Source organism: Scyliorhinus torazame, chromosome 20, assembly GCF_047496885.1.
Source record: "Scyliorhinus torazame isolate Kashiwa2021f chromosome 20, sScyTor2.1, whole genome shotgun sequence".
NCBI classification, from domain to species: domain Eukaryota; kingdom Metazoa; phylum Chordata; class Chondrichthyes; order Carcharhiniformes; family Scyliorhinidae; genus Scyliorhinus; species Scyliorhinus torazame.
Genome location: NC_092726.1, coordinates 40,706,111 through 40,732,169, shown reverse-complemented (window position 1 = coordinate 40,732,169; position 26,059 = coordinate 40,706,111).

Sequence of the window (26,059 nt, the reverse complement as noted above, 5' to 3'; positions counted from 1 at the left end):
AGCACTGGCTGTGGGGAGCACTGGCCATGCTGGCCGTGTGTGGGGAGCACGCAGAGCTGGCTGTGTGGTGGGAGCACTGACAGTGCTGGCTGAGTGTTGGGACCACTGACTGCTGGCTGTGTGGGGAGCAATGACAGTGCTGGCTGTGTGTTGGGAGCAAAGACAGTGCTGGCTGTGTGGTGGGATCACTGACAGTGCTGGCTGTGTGGGAGGAGCACTGACAGTGCTGGCTGTGTGGGGGAGCACTGACAGTGCTGGCTGTGTGGGAGGAGCACTGACAGTGCTGGCTGTGTGGGGAGCACTGACAGTGCTGGCTGTGTGGTGGGAACACTGGCAGTGCTGGCTGTGTGGTGGGAGCACTGACAGTGCTGGATGTGTTTTGGGAGCAATGGCAGTGCTGGCTGTGTGGTGGGAGCACTGGCAGTGCTGGTTGAGGCGGAGCAGTGGCAGTGCTAGCTGTCGGGTGCACTGGCAGCGCAGGTTGTGAAGGGGAGCCCTGACAGTGCTAGCAGTGGGGCGGAGCACTGACAGTGCTGGCTGTGGGGCGCAGAACTGACAGTGCTCGGTGTGGGGCGGAGCACTGGCTGTGGGGGAGCACTGGCCATGCTGGCCGTGTGTGTGGAGCACTGGCAGAGCTGGCTTTGTGGTGGGAGCACTGACAGTGCTGGCTGTGTGGTGGGAGAACTGACAGTGCTTTCTGTGTGGTGGGGGCACTGGCAGTGCTGGCTGTGTGGGGGGAGCACTGACAGTGCTGGTTGTGTTGTGGGAGCACTGACAGTGCTGGCTGAGTGGTGGGAGCACTGGCAGTGCTGGCTGTTTGGGGGAGCACTGACAGTGCTCGCTGTGTGGGTGGAGCACTGAGTGCTGGCTGTGTGGTGGGAGCACTGCCAGTGCTGATTGTGTGGTGGGAGCACTGACAGTGCAGGCTGTGTGGGGGAGCACTGACAGAGCTGGCTGTGTGGGGGAGCACTGACAGTGCTGGCTGTGTGGGGGCAGCACTGACAGTGCTGGCTGTGTGGTGGGAGGACTGGCAGTTCTGGCTGTGTGGTGGGAGCACTGACAGTGCTGTCTGTGTGTTGGGAGCAATGTCATTGCTGGCTGTGTGGGGAGCACTGACAGTGCTGGCTGTGTGGGGCAGCACTGACAGTGCTGGCTGTGTGGGGAGCACTGACAGTGGTGGGAGCAATGGCAGTGCTGGCTGTGTGGTGGGAGCACTGACAGTGCTGGCTGTGCGGTGGGAGCACTGACAGTGCTGGCTGTGTGGGGAGCACTGACAGTGCTGGCTGTGTGGTGGGAACACTGGCAGTGCTGGCTGTGTGGTGGGAGCACTGACAGTGCTGCCTGTGTGGGGGAGCACTGACAGTGCCGGCTGTGTGATGGTAGCACTGATATTGCTGGCTGTGTGGGGGAACACTGGCAGTGCTGGCTGTTTGGTGGGAGCACTAACAGTGCTGGCTGTGTGGGAGGAGCACTGACAGTGCTGGCTGTGTGGGGAGCACTGACAGTGCTGGCTGTGTGGTGGGAACACTGGCCGTGCTGGCTGTGTGGTGGGAGCAAGGACAGTGCTGGCTTCGTGGTGGGAGCACTGACAGTGCTAGCTTTGTGGGAGGAGCACTGACAGCGCTGGCTGTGGCGGCGCACTGACAGTGCTGGCTGTGTGGTGGAAGCACTGACAGTGCTGACTGTGTGGTGGGAGCACTGGCAGTGCTGGCTGTGTGGTCGGAGAACTGACAGTGCTGTCTTCGTGGTGGGAGCACTGACAGTGCTAGCTTTGTGGGAGGAGCACTGACAGCGCTGGCTGTGGCGGCGCACTGACAGTGCTGGCTGTGTGGTGGGAGCACTGGCAACGCTGGCTGTGTGGTGGGGGCACTGACAGTGCTGGCTGTGTGTTGGGAGCACTGACAGTGCTGGCTGTGTGGTGGGAGAACTGACAGTGCTGGCTGTGTGGGAGGAGCACTGACATTGCTGGTTGTGTGGGGAGCACTGACAGTGCTGGCTGTGAGGTGGGAACACTGGCAGAGCTGGCTGTGTGGAGGGAGCACTGACAGTGCTGGCTGTGTGTTGGGAGCACTGACAGTGCTGGCTGTGTGGTGGGAACACTGGCAGTGCTGGCTGTGTGGTGGGAGCATTGACAGTGCTGGCTGTGTGGTGGGAACACTGGCAGTGCTGGCTGTGTGGTGGGAGCACTGACAGTGGTGGCTGTGTGTTGGGAGCACTGACAGTGCTGGCTGTGTGGTGGGAGCACTGACAGTCCTGCCTGTGTGGGGGAGCACTGACAGTGCCGGCTGTGTGATGGTAGCACTGATATTGCTGGCTGTGTGGGGGAGCACTGACAGTGCTGGCTGTGCGGTGGGAGCACTGACAGTGCTGGCTGTGTGGGGAGCACTGACAGTGCTGGCTGTGTGGTGGGAACACTGGCAGTGCTGGCTGTGTGGGGGAGCAGTGACAGTGCTGGCTTTGTGGTGGGAACACTGGCAACGCTGGCTGGTCGGTGGGAGCACTAACAGTGCTGGCTGTGTGGGGGAGCACTCACAGTGCTGGCTGTGTGGTGGGAACACTGGCAGTGCTGGCTGTGTGGTGGGAGCACTGACAGTGGTGGCTGTGTGTTGGGATCACTGACAGTGCTGGCTGTGTGGTGGGAGCACTGACAGTGCGGGCTGTGTGGGGGGAGCACTAACAGTGACGGCTGTGTGATGGTAGCACTGACAGTGCTGGCTTTGTGGGGGAGCACTGACAGTGCTGGCTGTGCGGTGGGCGCACTGACAGTGCTGGCTGTGTGGGGGGAGCACAGACAGTGCTGGCTGTGTGGGAGGAGGACTGACAGTGCTGGCTGTGTGGGGGAGCACTGACAGTGCTGGCTGTGTGGTGGGTACACTGGCAGTGCTGGCTGTGTGGGGGGAGCACTGACAGTGCTGGCTGTGTGGGAGGAGCACTGATAGTGCTGGCTGTGTGAGGGAGCACAGACAGTGCTGGCTGTGTGGTGAGAACACTGGGAGTGCAGGCTGTGTGTTGGGAGCAAGGACAGTGCTGGCTTCGTGGTGGGAGCACTGACAGTGCTAGCTTTGTGGGAGGAGCACTGACTGCGCTGGCTGTGGCGTCGCACTGACAGTGCTGGCTGTGTGGTGGGAGCACTGACAGGGCTGACTGTGTGGTGGGAGCACTGGCAGTGCTGGCTGTGTGGTGGGAGCACTGACAGTGCTGGCTGTGTGGGGGAGCAGTGACAGTGCCGGTTGTGTGGTGGGAGCACTGACAGTGCTGGCTGTTTGGTGGGAGCACTGACAGTGCTGGCTGTGTGGGAGGAGCACTGACAGTGCTGGCTGTGTGGGGGAGCACTGACAGTGCCGGTTGTGTGGTGGGAGCACTGACAGTGCTGGCTGTGTGGTGGGAGCACTGACAGTGCTGGCTGTGTGGTGGGAGGACTGGCAGTTCTGGCTGTGTGGTGGGAGCACTGACAGTGCTGTCTGTGTGTTGGGAGCAATGTCATTGCTGGCTGTGTGGGGAGCACTGACAGTGCTGGCTGTGTGGGGCAGCACTGACAGTGCTGGCTGTGTGGGGAGCACTGACAGTGGTGGGAGCAATGGCAGTGCTGGCTGTGTGGTGGGAGCACTGACAGTGCTGGCTGTGCGGTGGGAGCACTGACAGTGCTGGCTGTGTGGGGAGCACTGACAGTGCTGGCTGTGTGGTGGGAACACTGGCAGTGCTGGCTGTGTGGTTGGAGCACTGACAGTGCTGCCTGTGTGGGGGAGCACTGACAGTGCCGGCTGTGTGATGGTAGCACTGATATTGCTGGCTGTGTGGGGGAACACTGACAGTGCTGGCTGTGTGGGAGGAGGACTGACAGTGCTGGCTGTGTGGGGGAGCACTGACAGTGCTGGCTGTGTGGTGGGTACACTGGCAGTGCTGGCTGTGTGGGGGGAGCACTGACAGTGCTGGCTGTGTGGGAGGAGCACTGATAGTGCTGGCTGTGTGAGGGAGCACAGACAGTGCTGGCTGTGTGGTGAGAACACTGGGAGTGCAGGCTGTGTGTTGGGAGCAAGGACAGTGCTGGCTTCGTGGTGGGAGCACTGACAGTGCTAGCTTTGTGGGAGGAGCACTGACTGCGCTGGCTGTGGCGTCGCACTGACAGTGCTGGCTGTGTGGTGGGAGCACTGACAGGGCTGACTGTGTGGTGGGAGCACTGGCAGTGCTGGCTGTGTGGTGGGAGCACTGACAGTGCTGGCTGTGTGGGGGAGCAGTGACAGTGCCGGTTGTGTGGTGGGAGCACTGACAGTGCTGGCTGTTTGGTGGGAGCACTGACAGTGCTGGCTGTGTGGGAGGAGCACTGACAGTGCTGGCTGTGTGGGGGAGCACTGACAGTGCCGGTTGTGTGGTGGGAGCACTGACAGTGCTGGCTGTGTGGTGGGAGCACTGACAGTGCTGGCTGTGTGGTGGGAGGACTGGCAGTTCTGGCTGTGTGGTGGGAGCACTGACAGTGCTGTCTGTGTGTTGGGAGCAATGTCATTGCTGGCTGTGAAGGGGTGCACGAACAGTGCTCGCAGTGGGGCGGAGCACTGACAGTGCTGGGTGTGGGGCGGAGCACGGGCTGTGGGGAGCACTGGCAATGCTGGCCGTGTGTGGGGAGCACTGGCACAGCTGGCTGTGTGGTGGGAGCACTGACAGTGGTGGATGTGTGGTGGGAGCACTGACAGTGCTGACTGAGTGTTGGGAGCACTGACTGTGCTGGCTGTGTGGGGAGCACTGACAGTGCTGGCTGTGTGTTGGGAGCAAAGACAGTGCTGGCTGTGTGGTGGGATCACTGACAGTGCTGGCTGTGTGGGAGGAGCACTGACAGTGCTGGCTGTGTGGGTAGCACTGGCAGTGCTGGCTGTGTGGTGGGAACACTGGCAGTGCTGGCTGTGTGGTGGGAGCACTGACAGTGCTGGATGTGTTTTGGGAGCACAGGCAGTGCTGGCTGTGTGGTGGGAGCACTGACAGTGCTGGCTGTGTGGCAGGAGCACTGACATGGCTGGCTGTGTGGGGGAGCACTGACAGTGCTGGCTGTGTGGTGGGAACACTGGCAGTGCTGGCTGTGTGGTGGGAGCACTGACAGTGGTGGCTGTGTGTTGGGATCACTGACAGTGCTGGCTGTGTGGTGGGAGCACTGACAGTGCTGCCTGTGTGGGGGGAGCACTGACAGTGCCAGCTGTGTGATGGTAGCACTGATATTGCTGGCTCTGTGGGGGAGCACTGACAGTGCTGGCTGTGCGGTGGGAGCACTGTCAGTGCTGGCTGTGTGATGGTAGCACTGATATTGCTGGCTGTCTGGGGGAGCACTGACAGTGCTGGCTGTGCGGTGGGAGCACTGACAGTGCTGGCTGTGTGGGGAGCACTGACAGTGCTGGCTGTGTGGTGGGAACACTGGCAGTGCTGGCTGTGTGGGGGAGCACAAACAGTGCTGGCTTTGTGGTGGGAACACTGGCAACGCTGGCTGGTCGGTGGGAGCACTGACAGTGCTGGCTGTGTGGGGAGCACTGACAGTGCTGGCTGTGTGGTGGGAACACTGGCAGTGCTGGCTGTGTGGTGGGAGCACTAACAGTGCTGGATGTGTTTTGGGAGCACTGGCAGTGCTGGCTGTGTGGTGGGAGCACTGACAGTGCTGGCTGTGTGGCAGGAGCACTGACAGTGCTGGCTGTATGGGGAGATCTGACAGTGCTGGCTGTGTGGTGGGAACACTGGCAGTGCTGGCTGTGTGGTGGGAGCACTGACAGTGGTGGCTGTGTGTTGGGAGCACTGACAGTGCTGGCTGTGTGGTGGGAGCACTGACAGTGCGGGCTGTGTGGGGGGAGCACTGACAGTGACGGCTGTGTGATGGTAGCACTGACAGTGCTGGCTTTGTGGGGGAGCACTGACAGTGCTGGCTGTGCGGTGGGCGCACTGACAGTGCTGGCTGTGTGGGGGGAGCACAGACAGTGCTGGCTGTGTGGGAGGAGGACTGACAGTGCTGGCTATGTGGGGGAGCACTGACAGTGCTGGCTGTGTGGTGGGAACACTGGCAGTGCTGGCTGTGTGGGGGGAGCACTGACAGTGCTGGCTGTGTGGGAGGAGCACTGACAGTGCTGGCTGTGTGGGGAGCACAGACAGTGCTGGCTGTGTGGTGAGAACACTGGCAGTGCAGGCTGTGTTGGGAGCAAGGACAGTGCTGGCTTCGTGGTGGGAGCACTGACAGTGTTAGCTTTGTGGGAGGAGCACTGACAGCGCTGGCTGTGGCGGCGCACTGACAGTGCTGGCTGTGTGGTGGGAGCACTGACAGGGCTGACTGTGTGGTGGGAGCACTGGCAGTGCTGGCTGTGTGGTCGGAGAACTGACAGTGCTGGCTTCGTGGTGGGAGCACTGACAGTGCTGGCTGTGTGGTGGGAGCACTGACAGTGCTGGCTGTGTGGGGGAGCACTGACAGTGCCGGTTGTGTGGTGGGAGCACTGACAGTGCTGGCTGTGTGGTGGGAGCACTGACAGTGCTGGCTGTGTGGGAGGAGCACTGACAGTGCTGGCTGTGTGGGGAGCACTGACAGTGCCGGTTGTGTGGTGGGAGCACTGACAGTGCTGGCTGTGTGGTGGGAGCACTGACAGTGCTGGCTGTGTGGGAGGAGCACTGACAGTGCTGGCTGCGTGGGCAGCACTGACAGTGCTGGCTGTGGGAGCACTGGCAGCGCAGGCTGTGAAGGGGTGCACGAACAGTGCTCGCAGTGGGGCGGAGCACTGACAGTGCTGGGTGTGGGGCGGAGCACTGGCCATGCTGGCCGTGTGTGGGGAGCACTGGCACAGCTGGCTGGGTGGTGGGACCACTGACAGTGGTGGATGTGTGGTGGGAGCACTGACAGTGCTGACTGAGTGTTGGGAGCACTGACTGTGCTGGCTGTGTGGGGAGCACTGACAGTGCTGGCTGTGTGTTGGGAGCAAAGACAGTGCTGGCTGTGTGGTGGGATCACTGACAGTGCTGGCTGTGTGGGAGGAGCACTGACAGTGCTCGCTGTGTGGGGAGCACGGACAGTGCTGGCTGTGTGGTGGGAACACTGGCAGTGCTGGCTGTGTGGTGGGAGCACTGACAGTGCTGGCTGTGTGGCAGGAGCACTGACATGGCTGGCTGTGTGGGGGAGCACTGACAGTGCTGGCTGTGTGGTGGGAACACTGGCAGTGCTGGCTGTGTGGTGGGAGCACTGACAGTGGTGGCTGTGTGTTGGGATCACTGACAGTGCTGGCTGTGTGGTGGGACCACTGACAGTGCTGCCTGTGTGGGGGAGCACTGACAGTGCCGGCTGTGTGATGGTAGCACTGATATTGCGGACTCTGTGGGGGATCACTGACAGTGCTGGCTGTGCGGTGGGAGCACTGACAGTGCTGGCTGTGTGGGGGGAGCACAGACAGTGCTGGCTGTGTGGGAGGAGCACTGACAGTGCTGGCTGTGTGGGGAGCACTGACAGTGCTGGCTGTGTGGTGGGAACACTGGCAGTGCTGGCTGTGTGGGGGGAGCACTGACAGTGCTGGCTGTGTGGTGGGAGCAAAGACAGTGCTGGCTGTGTGAGGGGAGCACTGACAATGCTGGCTGTGTGGTGGGAGCACTGGCAACGCTGGCTGTGTGGTGGGGGCACTGACAGTGCTGGCTGTGTGTTGGGAGCACTGACAGTGCTGGCTGTGTGGTGGGAGAACTGACAGTGCTGGCTGTGTGGGAGGAGCACTGACATTGCTGGTTGTGTGGGGAGCACTGACAGTGCTGGCTGTGAGGTGGGAACACTGGCAGTGCTGGCTGTGTGGAGGGAGCACTGACAGTGCTGGCTGTGTGTTGGGAGCACTGACAGTGCTGGCTGTGTGGTGGGAACACTGGCAGTGCTGGCTGTGTGGTGGGAGCATTGACAGTGCTGGCTGTGTGGCAGGAGCACTGACATGGCTGGCTGTGTGGGGGAGCACTGACAGTGCTGGCTGTGTGGTGGGAACACTGGCAGTGCTGGCTGTGTGGTGGGAGCACTGACAGTGGTGGCTGTGTGTTGGGAGCACTGACAGTGCTGGCTGTGTGGTGGGAGCACTGACAGTGCTGCCTGTGTGGGGGAGCACTGACAGTGCCGGCTGTGTGATGGTAGCTCTGATATTGCTGGCTGTGTGGGGGAGCACTGACAGTGCTGGCTGTGCGGTGGGAGCACTGACAGTGCTGGCTGTGTGGGGAGCACTGACAGTGCTGGCTGTGTGGTGGTAACACTGGCAGTGCTGGCTGTGTGGGGGAGCACTGACAGTGCTGGCTTTGTGGTGGGAACACTGGCAACGCTGGCTGGTCGGTGGGAGCACTAACAGTGCTGGCTGTGTGGGGGAGCACTCAAAGTGCTGGCTGTGTGGTGGGAACACTGGCAGTGCTGGCTGTGTGGTGGGAGCACTGACAGTGCTGGATGTGTTTTGGGAGGACTGGCAGTGCTGGCTGTGTGGTGGGAGCACTGACAGTGCTGGCTGTGTGGCTGCAGCACTGACAGTGCTGGCTGTATGGGGAGCACTGACAGTGCTGGCTGTGTGGTGGGAACACTGGCAGTGCTGGCTGTGTGGTGGGAGCACTGACAGTGCTGGATGTGTTTTGGGAGCACTGGCAGTGCTGGCTGTATGGTGGGAGCACTGACAGTCCTGGCTGTGTGGCAGGAGCACTGACATGGCTGGCTGTGTGGGGGAGCACTGACAGTGCTGGCTGTGTGGTGGGAACACTGGCAGTGCTGGCTGTGTGGTGGGAGCACTGACAGTGGTGGCTGTGTGTTGGGATCACTGACAGTGCTGGCTGTGTGGTGGGAGCACTGACAGTGCTGCCTGTGTGGGGGGAGCACTGACAGTGCCGGCTGTGTGATGGTAGCACTGATATTGCTGGCTCTGTGGGGAAGCACTGACAGTGCTGGCTGTGCGGTGGGAGCACTGACAGTGCTGGCTGTGTGATGGTAGCACTGATATTGCTGGCTCTGTGGGGGAGCACTGACAGTGCTGGCTGTGCGGTGGGAGCACTGAAAGTGCTGGCTGTGTGGGGGAGCACAAACAGTGCTGTCTTTGTGGTGAGAACACTGGCAACGCTGGCTGGTCGGTGGGAGCACTGACAGTGCTGGCTGTGTGTCGGGAGCACTGACAGTGCTGGCTGTGTGGTGGGAGCACGGACAGTGCGGGCTGTGTGGGGGGAGCACTGACAGTGACGGCTGTGTGATGGTCGCACTCACAGTGCTGGCTTTGTGGGGGAGCACTGACAGTGCTGGCTGTGCGGTGGGCGCACTGACAGTGCTGGCTGTGTGGGGGGAGCACAGACAGTGCTGGCTGTGTGGGAGGAGGACTGACAGTGCTGGATGTGTGGGGGAGCACTGACAGTGCTGGCTGTGTGGTGGGAACACTGGCGTGCTGGCTGTGTGGGGGAGCACTGACCGTGCTGGCTGTGTGGGAGGAGCACCGCCAGTGCTGGCTGTGTGGGGGAGCACTGACAGTGCTGGCTGTGTGGTGGGAACACTGGCAACGCTGGCTGGTCGGTGGGAGCACTAACAGTGCTGGCTGTGAGGTGGGAGCACTGACAGGGCTGACTGTGTGGTGGGAGCACTGGCAGTGCTGGTTGTGTGGTGGGAGCACTGACAGTGCTGGCTGTGTGGGGGAGCACTGACAGTGCCGGTTGTGTGGTGGGAGCACTGACAGTGCTGGCTGTTTGGTGGGTGCACTGACAGTGCTGGCTGTGTGGGAGGAGCACTGACAGTGCTGGCTGTGTGGGGGAGCACTGACAGTGCTGGCTGTGTGGTGGGAGCACTGACAGTGCTGGCTGTGTGGGAGGAGCACTGAGAGCACTGGCAGCGCAGGCTGTGAAGGGGTGCACGAACAGTGCTCGCAGTGAGGCGGAGCACTGACAGTGCTGGGTGTGGGGCGGAGCACGGGCTGTGGGGAGCACTGGCCATGCTGGCCGTGTGTGGGGAGCACTGGCACAGCTGGCTGTGTGGTGGGAGCACTGACAGTGGTGGATGTGTGGTGGGAGCACTGACAGTGCTGACTGAGTGTTGGGAGCGCTGACTGTGCTGGCTGTGTGGGGAGCACTGACAGTGCTGGCTGTGTGTTGGGAGCAAAGACAGTGCTGGCTGTGTGGTGGGATCACTGACAGTGCTGGCTGTGTGGGAGGAGCACTGACAGTGCTGGCTGTGTGGGGAGCACTGACAGTGCTGGCTGTGTGGTGGGAACACTGGCAGTGCTGGCTGTGTGGTGGGAGCACTGACAGTGCTGGATGTGTTTTGGGAGCACTGGCAGTGCTGGCTGTGTGGTGGGAGCACTGACAGTGCTGGCTGTGTGGGAGGAGCACTGACAGTGCTCGCTGTGTGGGGAGCACGGACAGTGCTGGCTGTGTGGTGGGAACACTGGCAGTGCTGGCTGTGTGGTGGGAGCACTGACAGTGCTGGATGTGTTTTGGGAGCACTGGCAGTGCTGGCTGTGTGGTGGGAGCACTGACAGTGCTGGCTGTGTGGCAGGAGCACTGACATGGCTGGCTGTGTGGGGGAGCACTGACAGTGCTGGCTGTGTGGTGGGAACACTGGCAGTGCTGGCTGTGTGGTGGGAGCACTGACAGTGCTGGCTGTGTGGTGGGACCACTGACAGTGCTGCCTGTGTGGGGGAGCACGGACAGTGCCGGCTGTGTGATGGTAGCACTGATATTGCTGACTCTGTGGGGGATCACTGACAGTGCTGGCTGTGCGGTGGGAGCACTGACAGTGCTGGCTGTGTGGGGGGAGCACAGACAGTGCTGGCTGTGTGGGAGGAGCACTGACAGTGCTGGCTGAGTGGGGAGCACTGACAGTGCTGGCTGTGTGGTGGGAACACTGGCAGTGCTGGCTGTGTGGGGGGAGCACTGACAGTGCTGGCTGTGTGGTGGGAGCAAAGACAGTGCTGGCTGTGTGAGGGGAGCACTGACAATGCTGGCTGTGTGGTGGGAGCACTGGCAACGCTGGCTGTGTGGTGGGGGCACTGACAGTGCTGGCTGTGTGTTGGGAGCACTGACAGTGCTGGCTGTGTGGTGGGAGAACTGACAGTGGTGGATGTGTGGTGGGAGCACTGACAGTGCTGACTGAGTGTTGGGAGCACTGACTGTGCTGGCTGTGTGGGGAGCACTGACAGTGCTGGCTGTGTGTTGGGAGCAAAGACAGTGCTGGCTGTGTGGTGGGATCACTGACAGTGCTGGCTGTGTGGGAGGAGCACTGACAGTGCTGGCTGTGTGGGGAGCACTGACAGTGCTGGCTGTGTGGTGGGAACACTGGCAGTGCTGGCTGTGTGGTGGGAGCACTGACAGTGCTGGATGTGTTTTGGGAGCACTGGCAGTGCTGGCTGTGTGGTGGGAGCACTGACAGTGCTGGCTGAGTGGGAGGAGCACTGACAGTGCTCGCTGTGTGGGGAGCACGGACAGTGCTGGCTGTGTGGTGGGAACACTGGCAGTGCTGGCTGTGTGGTGGGAGCACTGACAGTGCTGGATGTGTTTTGGGAGCACTGGCAGTGCTGGCTGTGTGGTGGGAGCACTGACAGTGCTGGCTGTGTGGCAGGAGCACTGACATGGCTGGCTGTGTGGGGGAGCACTGACAGTGCTGGCTGTGTGGTGGGAACACTGGCAGTGCTGGCTGTGTGGTGGGAGCACTGACAGTGCTGGCTGTGTGGTGGGACCACTGACAGTGCTGCCTGTGTGGGGGAGCACGGACAGTGCCGGCTGTGTGATGGTAGCACTGATATTGCTGACTCTGTGGGGGATCACTGACAGTGCTGGCTGTGCGGTGGGAGCACTGACAGTGCTGGCTGTGTGGGGGGAGCACAGACAGTGCTGGCTGTGTGGGAGGAGCACTGACAGTGCTGGCTGTGTGGGGAGCACTGACAGTGCTGGCTGTGTGGTGGGAACACTGGCAGTGCTGGCTGTGTGGGGGGAGCACTGACAGTGCTGGCTGTGTGGTGGGAGCAAAGACAGTGCTGGCTGTGTGAGGGGAGCACTGACAATGCTGGCTGTGTGGTGGGAGCACTGGCAACGCTGGCTGTGTGGTGGGGGCACTGACAGTGCTGGCTGTGTGTTGGGAGCACCGACAGTGCTGGCTGTGTGGTGGGAGAACTGACAGTGCTGGCTGTGTGGGAGGAGCACTGACATTGCTGGTTGTGTGGGGAGCACTGACAGTGCTGGCTGTGAGGTGGGAACACTGGCAGTGCTGGCTGTGTGGAGGGAGCACTGACAGTGCTGGCTGTGTGTTGGGAGCACTGACAGTGCTGGCTGTGTGGTGGGAATACTGGCAGTGCTGGCTGTGTGGTGGGAGCATTGACAGTGCTGGCTGTGTGGCAGGAGCACTGACATGGCTGGCTGTGTGGGGGAGCACTGACAGTGCTGGCTGTGTGGTGGGAACACTGGCAGTGCTGGCTGTGTGGTGGGAGCACTGACAGTGGTGGCTGTGTGTTGGGAGCACTGACAGTGCTGGCTGTGTGGTGGGAGCACTGACAGTGCTGCCTGTGTGGGGGGAGCACTGACAGTGCCGGCTGTGTGATGGTAGCTCTGATATTGCTGGCTGTGTGGGGGAGCACTGACAGTGCTGGCTGTGCGGTGGGAGCACTGACAGTGCTGGCTGTGCGGTGGGAGCACTGACAGTGCTGGCTGTGTGGTGGGAACACTGGCGTGCTGGCTGTGTGGGGGAGCACTGACAGTGCTGGCTGTGTGGGAGGAGCACTGCCAGTGCTGGCTGTGTGGGGGAGCACAGACAGTGCTGGCTGTGTGGTGGGAACACTGGCAGTGCTGGCTGTGTGGTGGGAGCACTGACAGCGCTGGATGTGTTTTTTGGGAGCACTGGCAGTGCTGGCTGTGTGGTGGGAGCACTGACAGTGCTGGCTGTGTGGTGGGAACACTGGCAACGCTGGCTGGTCGGTGGGAGCACTAACAGTGCTGGCTGTGTGGGGGAGCACTCACAGTGCTGGCTGTGTGGTGGGAACACTGGCAACGCTGGCTGGTCGGTGAGAGCACTGACAGTGCTGGCTGTGTGGGGGAGCACTGACAGTGCTGGCTGTGTGGTGGGAACACTGGCAGTGCTGGCTGTGTGGGGGAGCACTGACAGTGCTGGCTTTGTGGTGGGAACACTGGCAACGCTGGCTGGTCGGTGGGAGCACTAACAGTGCTGGCTGTGTGGGGGAGCACTCACAGAGCTGGCTGTGTGGTGGGAACACTGGCAGTGCTGGCTGTGTGGTGGGAGCACTGACAGTGCTTGATGTGTTTTGGGAGCACTGGCAGTGCTGGCTGTGTGGTGGGAGCACTGACAGTGCTGGCTGTGTGGCTGGAGCACTGACAGTGCTGGCTGTATGGGGAGCACTGACAGTGCTGGCTGTGTGGTGGGAACACTGGCAGTGCTGGCTGTGTGGTGGGAGCACTGACAGTGGTGGCTGTGTGTCGGGAGCACTGACAGTGCTGGCTGTGTGGTGGGAGCACGGACAGTGCGGGCTGTGTGGGGGGAGCACTGACAGTGACGGCTGTGTGATGGTCGCACTCACAGTGCTGGCTTTGTGGGGGAGCACTGACAGTGCTGGCTGTGCGGTGGGCGCACTGACAGTGCTGGCTGTGTGGGGGGAGCACAGACAGTGCTGGCTGTGTGGGAGGAGGACTGACAGTGCTGGCTGTGTGGGGGAGCACTGACAGTGCTGGCTGTGTGGTGGGAACACTGGCGTGCTGGCTGTGTGGGGGAGCACTGACAGTGCTGGCTGTGTGGGAGGAGCACTGCCAGTGCTGGCTGTGTGGGGGAGCACAGACAGTGCTGGCTGTGTGGTGAGAACACTGACAGCGCTGGCTGTGGCGGCGCACTGACAGTGCTGGCTGTGTGGTGGGAGCACTGACAGGGCTGACTGTGTGGTGGGAGCACTGGCAGTGCTGGCTGTGTGGTGGGAGCACTGACAGTGCTGGCTGTGTGGGGGAGCACTGACAGTGCCGGTTGTGTGGTGGGAGCACTGACAGTGCTGGCTGTTTGGTGGGTGCACTGACAGTGCTGGCTGTGTGGGAGGAGCACTGACAGTGCTGGCTGTGTGGGGGAGCACTGACAGTGCTGGCTGTGTGGTGGGAGCACTGACAGTGCTGGCTGTGTGGGAGGAGCACTGAGAGCACTGGCAGCGCAGGCTGTGAAGGGGTGCACGAACAGTGCTCGCAGTGAGGCGGAGCACTGACAGTGCTGGGTGTGGGGCGGAGCACGGGCTGTGGGGAGCACTGGCCATGCTGGCCGTGTGAGGGGAGCACTGGCACAGCTGGCTGTGTGGTGGGAGCACTGACAGTGGTGGATGTGTGGTGGGAGCACTGACAGTGCTGACTGAGTGCTGGGAGCACTGACTGTGCTGGCTGTGTGGGGAGCACTGACAGTGCTGGCTGTGTGTTGGGAGCAAAGACAGTGCTGGCTGTGTGGTGGGATCACTGACAGTGCTGGCTGTGTGGGAGGAGCACTGACAGTGCTGGCTGTGTGGGGAGCACTGACAGTGCTGGCTGTGTGGTGGGAACACTGGCAGTGCTGGCTGTGTGGTGGGAGCACTGACAGTGCTGGATGTGTTTTGGGAGCACTGGCAGTGCTGGCTGTGTGGTGGGAGCACTGACAGTGCTGGTAGTGTGGGAGGAGCACTGACAGTGCTCGCTGTGTGGGGAGCACGGACAGTGCTGGCTGTGTGGTGGGAACACTGGCAGTGCTGGCTGTGTGGTGGGAGCACTGACAGTGCTGGATGTGTTTTGGGAGCACTGGCAGTGCTGGCTGTGTGGTGGGAGCACTGACAGTGCTGGCTGTGTGGCAGGAGCACTGACATGGCTGGCTGTGTGGGGGAGCACTGACAGTGCTGGCTGTGTGGTGGGAACACTGGCAGTGCTGGCTGTGTGGTGGGAGCACTGACAGTGCTGGCTGTGTGGTGGGACCACTGACAGTGCTGCCTGTGTGGGGGAGCACGGACAGTGCTGGCTGTGTGGGGAGCACTGACAGTGCTGGCTGTGTGGTGGGAACACTGGCAGTGCTGGCTGTGTGGGGGGAGCACTGACAGTGCTGGCTGTGTGGTGGGAGCAAAGACAGTGCTGGCTGTGTGAGGGGAGCACTGACAATGCTGGCTGTGTGGTGGGAGCACTGGCAACGCTGGCTGTGTGGTGGGGGCACTGACAGTGCTGGCTGTGTGTTGGGAGCACTGACAGTGCTGGCTGTGTGGTGGGAGAACTGACAGTGCTGGCTGTGTGGGAGGAGCACTGACATTGCTGGTTGTGTGGGGAGCACTGACAGTGCTGGCTGTGAGGTGGGAACACTGGCAGTGCTGGCTGTGTGGAGGGAGCACTGACAGTGCTGGCTGTGTGTTGGGAGCACTGACAGTGCTGGCTGTGTGCTGGGAACACTGGCAGTGCTGGCTGTGTGGTGGGAGCATTGACAGTGCTGGCTGTGTGGCAGGAGCACTGACATGGCTGGCTGTGTGGGGGAGCACTGACAGTGCTGGCTGTGTGGTGGGAACACTGGCAGTGCTGGCTGTGTGGTGGGAGCACTGACAGTGGTGGCTGTGTGTTGGGAGCACTGACAGTGCTGGCTGTGTGGTGGGAGCACTGACAGTGCTGCCTGTGTGGGGGGAGCACTGACAGTGCCGGCTGTGCGATGGTAGCTCTGATATTGCTGGCTGTGTGGGGGAGCACTGACAGTGCTGGCTGTGCGGTGGGAGCACTGACAGTGCTGGCTGTGTGGGGAGCACTGACAGTGCTGGCTGTGTGGTGGGAACACTGGCAGTGCTGGCTGTGTGGGGGAGCACTGACAGTGCTGGCTTTGTGGTGGGAACACTGGCAACGCTGGCTGGTCGGTGGGAGCACTCAGAGTGCTGGCTGTGTGGGGGAGCACTCACAGTGCTGGCTGTGTGGTGGGAACACTGGCAGTGCTGGCTGTGTGGTGGGAGCACTGACAGTGCTGGATGTGTTTTGGGAGCACTGGCAGTGCTGGCTGTGTGGTGGGAGCACTGACAGTGCTGGCTGTGTGGCTGGAGCACTGACAGTGCTGGCTGTATGGGGAGCACTGACAGTGCTGGCTGTGTGGTGGGAACACTGGCAGTGCTGGCTGTGTGGTGGGAGCACTGACAGTGCTGGATGTGTTTTAGGAGCACTGGCAGTGCTGGCTGTTTGGTGGGAGCACTGACAGTGCTGGCTGTGTGGCAGGAGCACTGACATGGCTGGCTGTGTGGGGGAGCACTGACAGTGCTGGCTGTGTGGTGGGAACACTGGCAGTGCTGGCTGTGTGGTGGGAGCACTGACAGTGGTGGCTGTGTGTTGGGATCACTGACAGTGCTGGCTGTGTGGTGGGAGCACTGACAGTGCTGCCTGTGTGGGGGGAGCACTGACAGTGCCGGCTGTGTGATGGTAGCACTGATATTGCTGGCTCTGTGGGGGAGCACTGACAGTGCTGGCTGTGCGGTGGGAGCACTGACAGTGCTGGCTGTGTGATGGTAGCACTGATATTGCTGGCTCTGTGGGGGAGCACTGACAGTGCTGGCTGTGCGGTGGGAGCACTGAAAGTGCTGGCTGTGTGGGGAGCACTGACAGTGCTGGCTGTGTGGTGGGAACACTGGCAGTGCTGGCTGTGTGGGGGAGCACAAACAGTGCTGGCTTTGTGGTGGGTCACTGGCAACGCTGGCTGGTCGGTGGGAGCACTGACAGTGCTGGCTGTGTGGGGAGCACTGACAGTGCTGGCTGTGTGGTGGGAACACTGGCAGTGCTGGCTGTGTGGTGGGAGCACTGACAGCGCTGGATGTGTTTTGGGAGCACTGGCAGTGCTGGCTGTGTGGTGGGAGCACTGACAGTGCTGGCTGTGTGGTGGGAACACTGGCAACGCTGGCTGGTCGGTGGGAGCACTAACAGTGCTGGCTGTGTGGGGGATCACTCACAGTGCTGGCTGTGTGGTGGGAACACTGGCAACGCTGGCTGGTCGGTGAGAGCACTGACAGTGCTGGCTGTGTGGGGGAGCACTGACAGTGCTGGCTGTGTGGCGGGAACACTGGCAGTGCTGGCTGTGTGGGGGAGCACTGACAGTGCTGGTTTTGTGGTGGGAACACTGGCAACGCTGGCTGGTCGGTGGGAGCACTAACAGTGCTGGCTGTGTGGGGGAGCACTCACAGAGCTGGCTGTGTGGGGGAGCACTGACAGTGCTGGCTGTGTGATGGGAACACTGGCAGTGCTGGCTGTGTGGTGGGAGCACTGACAGTGGTGGCTGTGTGTTGGGAGCACTGACAGTGCTGGCTGTGTGGTGGGAGCACTGACAGTGCTGCCTGTGTGGGGGGAGCACTGACAGTGCCGGCTGTGTGATGGTAGCTCTGATATTGCTGGCTGTGTGGGGGAGCACTGACAGTGCTGGCTGTGCGGTGGGAGCACTGACAGTGCTGGCTGTGTGGGGAGCACTGACAGTGCTGGCTGTGTGGTGGGAACACTGGCAGTGCTGGCTGTGTGGGGGAGCACTGACAGTGCTGGCTTTGTGGTGGGAACACTGGCAAAGCTGGCTGGTCGGTGGGAGCACTAACAGTGCTGGCTGAGTGGGGGAGCACTCACAGTGCTGGCTGTGTGGTGGGAACACTGGCAGTGCTGGGTGTGTGGTGGGAGCACTGACAGTGCTGGCTGTGTGGCTGGAGCACTGACAGTGCTGGCTGTATGGGGAGCACTGACAGTGCTGGCTGTGTGGTGGGAACACTGGCAGTGCTGGCTGTGTGGTGGGAGCACTGACAGTGCTGGATGTGTTTTGGGAGCACTGGAACTGTGTGGTGGGAGCACTGACAGTGCTGGCTGTGTGGCAGGAGCACTGACATGGCTGGCTGTGTGGGGGAGCACTGACAGTGCTGGCTGTGTGGTGGGAACACTGGCAGTGCTGGCTGTGTGGTGGGAGCACTGACAGTGGTGGCTGTGTGTTGGGATCACTGACAGTGCTGGCTGTGTGGTGGGAGCACTGGCAGTGCTGCCTGTGTGGGGGGAGCACTGACAGTGCCGGCTGTGTGATGGTAGCACTGATATTGCTGGCTCTGTGGGGGAGCACTGACAGTGCTGGCTGTGCGGTGGGAGCACTGACAGTGCTGGCTGTGTGATGGTAGCACTGATATTGCTGGCTCTGTGGGGGAGCACTGACAGTGCTGGCTGTGCGGTGGGAGCACTGAAAGTGCTGGCTGTGTGGGGAGCACTGACAGTGCTGGCTGTGTGGTGGGAACACTGGCAGTGCTGGCTGTGTGGGGGAGCACAAACAGTGCTGGCTTTGTGGTGGGAACACTGGCAACGCTGGCTGGTCGGTGGGAGCACTGACAGTGCTGGCTGTGTGGGGAGCACTGACAGTGCTGGCTGTGTGGTGGGAACACTGGCAGTGCTGGCTGTGTGGTGGGAGCACTGACAGCGCTGGATGTGTTTTGGGAGCACTGGCAGTGCTGGCTGTGTGGTGGGAGCACTGACAGTGCTGGCTGTGTGGTGGGAACTCTGGCAACGCTGGCTGGTCGGTGGGAGCACTAACAGTGCTGGCTGTGTGGGGGATCACTCACAGTGCTGGCTGTGTGGTGGGAACACTGGCAACGCTGGCTGGTCGGTGAGAGCACTGACCGTGCTGGCTGTGTGGGGAGCACTGACAGTGCTGGCTGTGTGGTGGGAACACTGGCAGTGCTGGCTGTGTGAGGGAGCACTGACAGTGCTGGCTTTGTGGTGGGAACACTGGCAACGCTGGCTGGTCGGTGGGAGCACTAACAGTGCTGGCTGTGTGGGGGAGCAGTCACAGAGCTGGCTGTGTGGTGGGAACACTGGCAGTGCTGGCTGTGTGGTGGGAGCACTGACAGTGCTGGATGTGTTTTGGGAGCACTGGCAGTGCTGGCTGTGTGGTGGGAGCACTGACAGTGCTGGCTGTGTGGCTGGAGCACTGACAGTGCTGGCTGTATGGGGAGCACTGACAGTACTGGCTGTGTGGTGGGAACACTGGCAGTGCTGGCTGTGTGGTGGGAGCACTGACAGTGGTGGCTGTGTGTCGGGAGCACTGACAGTGCTGGCTGTGTGGTGGGAGCACGGACAGTGCGGGCTGTGTGGGGGGAGCACTGACAGTGACGGCTGTGTGATGGTAGCACTCACAGTGCTGGCTTTGTGGGGGAGCACTGACAGTGCTGGCTGTGCGGTGGGCGCACTGACAGTGCTGGCTGTGTGGGGGGAGCACAGACAGTGCTGGCTGTGTGGGAGGAGGACTGACAGTGCTGGCTGTGTGGGGGAGCACTGACAGTGCTGGCTGTGTGGTGGGAACACTGGCAGTGCTGGCTGTGTGGGGGAGCACTGACAGTGCTGGCTGTGTGGGAGGAGCACTGCCAGTGCTGGCTGTGTGGGGGAGCACAGACAGTGCTGGCTGTGTGGTGAGAACACTGGCAGTGCAGGCTGTGTGTTGGGAGCAAGGACAGTGCTGGCTTCGTGGTGGGAGTACTGACAGTGCTAGCTTTGTGGGAGGAGCACTGACAGCGCTGGCTGTGGCGGCGCACTGACAGTGCTGGCTGTGTGGTGGGAGCACTGACAGGGCTGACTGTGTGGTGGGAGCACTGGCAGTGCTGGCTGTGTGGTGGGAGCACTGACAGTGCTGGCTGTGTGGGGGAGCACTGACAGTGCCGGTTGTGTGGTGGGAGCACTGACAGTGCTGGCTGTTTGGTGGGTGCACTGACAGTGCTGGCTGTGTGGGAGGAGCACTGACAGTGCTGGCTGTGTGGGGGAGCACTGACAGTGCCGGTTGTGTGGTGGGAGCACTGAGAGTGCTGGCTGTGTGGTGGGAGCACTGACAGTGCTGGCTGTGTGGGAGGAGCACTGAGAGCACTGGCAGCGCAGGCTGTGAAGGGGTGCACGAACAGTGCTCGCAGTGAGGCGGAGCACTGACAGTGCTGGGTGTGGGGCGGAGCACGGGCTGTGGGGAGCTCTGGCCATGCTGGCCGTGTGTGGGGAGCACTGGCACAGCTGGCTGTGTGGTGGGAGCACTGACAGTGGTGGATGTGTGGTGGGAGCACTGACAGTGCTGACTGAGTGTTGGGAGCACTGACTGTGCTGGCTGTGTGGGGAGCACTGACAGTGCTGGCTGTGTGTTGGGAGCAAAGACAGTGCTGGCTGTGTGGTGGGATCACTGACAGTGCTGGCTGTGTGGGAGGAGCACTGACAGTGCTGGCTGTGTGGGGAGCACTGACAGTGCTGGCTGTGTGGTGGGAACACTGGCAGTGCTGGCTGTGTGGTGGGAGCACTGACAGTGCTGGATGTGTTTTGGGAGCACTGGCAGTGCTGGCTGTGTGGTGAGAGCACTGACAGTGCTGGCTGTGTGGGAGGAGCACTGACAGTGCTCGCTGTGTGGGGAGCACGGACAGTGCTGGCTGTGTGGTGGGAACACTGGCAGTGCTGGCTGTGTGGTGGGAGCAGTGACAGTGCTGGATGTGTTTTGGGAGCACTGGCAGTGCTGGCTGTGTGGTGGGAGCACTGACAGTGCTGGCTGTGTGGCAGGAGCACTGACATGGCTGGCTGTGTGGGGAGCACTGACAGTGCTGGCTGTGTGGTGGGAACACTGGCAGTGCTGGCTGTGTGGTGGGAGCACTGACAGTGCTGGCTGTGTGGTGGGACCACTGACAGTGCTGCCTGTGTGGGGGAGCACTGACAGTGCCGGCTGTGTGCTGGTAGCACTGATATTGCTGACTCTGTGGGGGATCACTGACAGTGCTGGCTGTGCGGTGGGAGCACTGACAGTGCTGGCTGTGTGGGGGGAGCACAGACAGTGCTGGCTGTATGGGAGGAGCACTGACAGTGCTGGCTGTGTGGGGAGCACTGACAGTGCTGGCTGTGTGGTGGGAACACTGGAAGTGCTGGCTGTGTGGGGGAGCACTGACAGTGCTAGCTGTGTGGTGGGAGCAAAGACAGTGCTGGCTGTGTGAGGGGAGCACTGACAATGCTGGCTGTGTGGTGGGAGCACTGGCAACGCTGGCTGTGTGGTGGGGCACTGACAGTGCTGGCTGTGTGTTGGGAGCACTGACAGTGCTGGCTGTGTGGTGGGAGAACTGACAGTGCTGGCTGTGTGGGAGGAGCACTGACATTGCTGGTTGTGTTGGGAGCACTGACAGTGCTGGCTGTGTGGTGGGAACACTGGCAGTGCTGGCTGTGTGGTGGGAGCATTGACAGTGCTGGCTGTGTGGCAGGAGCACTGACATGGCTGGCTGTGTGGGGGAGCACTGACAGTGCTGGCTGTGTGGTGGGAACACTGGCAGTGCTGGCTGTGTGGTGGGAGCACTGACAGTGGTGGATGTGTGTTGGGAGCACTGACAGTGCTGGCTGTGTGGTGGGAGCACTGACAGTGCTGCCTGTGTGGGGGGAGCACTGACAGTGCCGGCTGTGTGATGGTAGCTCTGATATTGCTGGCTGTGTGGGGGAGCACTGACAGTGCTGGCTGTGCGGTGGGAGCACTGACAGTGCTGGCTGTGTGGGGAGCACTGACAGTGCTGGCTGTGTGGTGGGAACACTGGCAGTGCTGGCTGTGTGGGGGAGCACTGACAGTGCTGGCTTTGTGGTGGGAACACTGGCAACGCTGGCTGGTCGGTGGGAGCACTAACAGTGCTGGCTGTGTGGGGGAGCACTCACAGTGCTGGCTGTGTGGTGGGAACACTGGCAGTGCTGGCTGTGTGGTGGGAGCACTGACAGTGCTGGATGTGTTTTGGGAGCACTGGCAGTGCTGGCTGTGTGGTGGGAGCACTGACAGTGCTGGCTGTGTGGCTGGAGCACTGACAGTGCTGGCTGTATGGGGAGCACTGACAGTGCTGGCTGTGTGGTGGGAACACTGGCAGTGCTGGCTGTGTGGTGGGAGCACTGACAGTGCTGGCTGTGTGGCAGGAGCACTGACATGGCTGGCTGTGTGGGGAGCACTGACAGTGCTGGCTGTGTGGTGGGAACACTGGCAGTGCTGGCTGTGTGGTGGGAGCACTGACAGTGGTGGCTGTGTGTTGGGATCACTGACAGTGCTGGCTGTGTGGTGGGAGCACTGACAGTGCTGCCTGTGTGGGGGGAGCACTGACAGTGCCGGCTGTGTGATGGTAGCACTGATATTGCTGGCTCTGTGGGGGAGCACTGACAGTGCTGGCTGTGCGGTGGGAGCACTGACAGTGCTGGCTGTGTGGTGGTAGCACTGATATTGCTGGCTCTGTGGGGGAGCACTGACAGTGCTGGCTGTGCGGTGGGAGCACTGAAAGTGATGGCTGTGTGGGGAGCACTGACAGTGCTGGCTGTGTGGTGGGAACACTGGCAGTGCTGGCTGTGTGGGGGAGCACAAACAGTGCTGGCTTTGTGGTGGGAACACTGGCAACGCTGGCTGGTCGGTGGGAGCACTGACAGTGCTGGCTGTGTGGGGGAGCACTGACAGTGCTGGCTGTGTGGTGGGAACACTGGCAGTGCTGGCTGTGTGGTGGGAGCACTGACAGCGCTGGATGTGTTTTGGGAGCACTGGCAGTGCTGGCTGTGTGGTGGGAGCACTGACAGTGCTGGCTGTGTGGTGGGAACACTGGCAACGCTGGCTGGTCGCTGGGAGCACTAACAGTGCTGGCTGTGTGGGGGAGCACTCACAGTGCTGGCTGTGTGGTGGGAACACTGGCAACGCTGGCTGGTCGGTGAGAGCACTGACAGTGCTGGCTGTGTGGGGAGCACTGACAGTGCTGGCTGTGTGGTGGGAACACTGGCAGTGCTGGCTGTGTGGGGGAGCACTGACAGTGCTGGCTTTGTGGTGGGAACACTGGCAACGCTGGCTGGTCTGTGGGAGCACTAACAGTGCTGGCTGTGTGGGGGAGCACTCACAGTGCTGGCTGTGAGGTGGGAACACTGGCAGTGCTGGCTGTGTGGTGGGTGCACTGACAGTGCTGGATGTGTTTTGGGAGCACTGGCAGTGCTGGCTGTGTGGTGGGAGCACTGACAGTGCTGGCTGTGTGGCTGGAGCACTGACAGTGCTGGCTGTATGGGGAGCACTGACAGTGCTGGCTGTGTGGTGGGAACACTGGCAGTGCTGGCTGTGTGGTGGGAGCACTGACAGTGGTGGCTGTGTGTTGGGAGCACTGACAGTGCTGGCTGTGTGGTGGGAGCACTGACAGTGCGGGCTGTGTGGGGGGAGCACTGACAGTGACGGCTGTGTGATGGTAGCACTCACAGTGCTGGCTTTGTGGGGGAGCACTGACAGTGCTGGCTGTGCGGTGGGCGCACTGACTGTGCTGGCTGTGTGGGGGGAGCACAGACAGTGCTGGCTGTGTGGGAGGAGGACTGACAGTGCTGGCTGTGTGGGGGAGCACTGACAGTGCTGGCTGTGTGGTGGGAACACTGGCAGTGCTGGCTGTGTGGGGGAGCACTGACAGTGCTGGCTGTGTGGGAGGAGCACTGCCAGTGCTGGCTGTGTGGGGGAGCACAGACAGTGCTGGCTATGTGGTGAGAACACTGGCAGTGCAGGCTGTGTGTTGGGAGCAAGGACAGTTCTGGCTTCGTGGTGGGAGTACTGACAGTGCTAGCTTTGTGGGAGGAGCACTGACAGCGCTGGCTGTGGCGGCGCACTGACAGTGCTGGCTGTGTGGTGGGAGCACTGACAGGGCTGACTGTGTGGTGGGAGCACTGGCAGTGCTGGCTGTGTGGTGGGAGCACTGACAGTGCTGGCTGTGTGGGGGAGCACTTACAGTGCCGGTTGTGTGGTGGGAGCACTGACAGTGCTGGCTGTTTGGTGGGTGCACTGACAGTGCTGGCTGTGTGGGAGGAGCACTGACAGTGCTGGCTGTGTGGGGGAGCACTGGCAGTGCCGGTTGTGTGGTGGGAGCACTGACAGTGCTGGCTGTGTGGTGGGAGCACTGACAGTGCTGGCTGTGTGGGAGGAGCACTGAGAGCACTGGCAGCGCAGGCTGTGAAGGGGTGCACGAACAGTGCTCGCAGTGAGGCGGAGCACTGACAGTGCTGGGTGTGGGGCGGAGCACGGGCTGTGGGGAGCACTGGCCATGCTGGCCGTGTGTGGGGAGCACTGGCACAGCTGGCTGTGTGGTGGGAGCACTGACAGTGGTGGATGTGTGGTGGGAGCACTGACAGTGCTGACTGAGTGTTGGGAGCACTGACTGTGCTGGCTGTGTGGGGAGCACTGACAGTGCTGGCTGTGTGTTGGGAGCAAAGACAGTGCTGGCTGTGTGGGGGAGCACTCACAGAGCTGGCTGTGTGGTGGGAACACTGGCAGTGCTGGCTGTGTGGTGGGAGCACTGACAGTGCTGGATGTGTTTTGGGAGCACTGGCAGTGCTGGCTGTGTGGTGGGAGCACTGACAGTGCTGGCTGTGTGGCTGGAGCACTGACAGTGCTGGCTGTATGGGGAGCACTGACAGTGCTGGCTGTGTGGTGGGAACACTGGCAGTGCTGGCTGTGTGGTGGGAGCACTGACAGTGGTGGCTGTGTGTCGGGAGCACTGACAGTGCTGGCTGTGTGGTGGGAGCACGGACAGTGCGGGCTGTGTGGGGGGAGCACTGACAGTGACGGCTGTGTGATGGTAGCACTCACAGTGCTGGCTTTGTGGGGGAGCACTGACAGTGCTGGCTGTGCGGTGGGCGCACTGACAGTGCTGGCTGTGTGGGGGGAGCACAGACAGTGCTGGCTGTGTGGGAGGAGGACTGACAGTGCTGGCTGTGTGGGGGAGCACTGACAGTGCTGGCTGTGTGGTGGGAACACTGGCAGTGCTGGCTGTGTGCGGGAGCACTGACAGTGCTGGCTGTGTGGGAGGAGCACTGCCAGTGCTGGCTGTGTGGGGGAGCACAGACAGTGCTGGCTGTGTGGTGAGAACACTGGCAGTGCAGGCTGTGTGTTGGGAGCAAGGACAGTGCTGGCTTCGTGGTGGGAGTACTGACAGTGCTAGCTTTGTGGGAGGAGCACTGACAGCGCTGGCTGTGGCGGCGCACTGACAGTGCTGGCTGTGTGGTGGGAGCACTGACAGGGCTGACTGTGTGGTGGGAGCACTGGCAGTGCTGGCTGTGTGGGGGAGCACTGACAGTGCCGGTTGTGTGGTGGGAGCACTGACAGTGCTGGCTGTTTGGTGGGTGCACTGACAGTGCTGGCTGTGTGGGAGGAGCACTGACAGTGCTGGCTGTGTGGGGGAGCACTGACAGTGCCGGTTGTGTGGTGGGAGCACTGACAGTGCTGGCTGTGTGGTGGGAGCACTGACAGTGCTGGCTGTGTGGGAGGAGCACTGAGAGCACTGGCAGCGCAGGCTGTGAAGGGGTGCACGAACAGTGCTCGCAGTGAGGCGGAGCACTGACAGTGCTGGGTGTGGGGCGGAGCACGGGCTGTGGGGAGCTCTGGCCATGCTGGCCGTGTGTGGGGAGCACTGGCACAGCTGGCTGTGTGGTGGGAGCACTGACAGTGGTGGATGTGTGGTGGGAGCACTGACAGTGCTGACTGAGTGTTGGGAGCACTGACTGTGCTGGCTGTGTGGGGAGCACTGACAGTGCTGGCTGTGTGTTGGGAGCAAAGACAATGCTGGCTGTGTGGTGGGATCACTGACAGTGCTGGCTGTGTGGGAGGAGCACTGACAGTGCTGGCTGTGTGGGGAGCACTGACAGTGCTGGCTGTGTGGTGGGAACACTGGCAGTGCTGGCTGTGTGGTGGGAGCACTGACAGTGCTGGATGTGTTTTGGGAGCACTGGCAGTGCTGGCTGTGTGGTGGCAGCACTGACAGTGCTGGCTGTGTGGGAGGAGCACTGACAGTGCTCGCTGTGTGGTGAGCACGGACAGTGCTGGCTGTGTGGTGGGAACACTGGCAGTGCTGGCTGTGTGGTGGGAGCACTGAAAGTGCTGGATGTGTTTTGGGAGCACTGGCAGTGCTGGCTGTGTGGTGGGAGCACTGACAGTGCTGGCTGTGTGGCAGGAGCACTGACATGGCTGGCTGTGTGGGGAGCACTGACAGTGCTGGCTGTGTGGTGGGAACACTGGCAGTGCTGGCTGTGTGGTGGGAGCACTGACAGTGCTGGCTGTGTGGTGGGACCACTGACAGTGCTGCCTGTGTGGGGGAGCACTGACAGTGCCGGCTGTGTGATGGTAGCACTG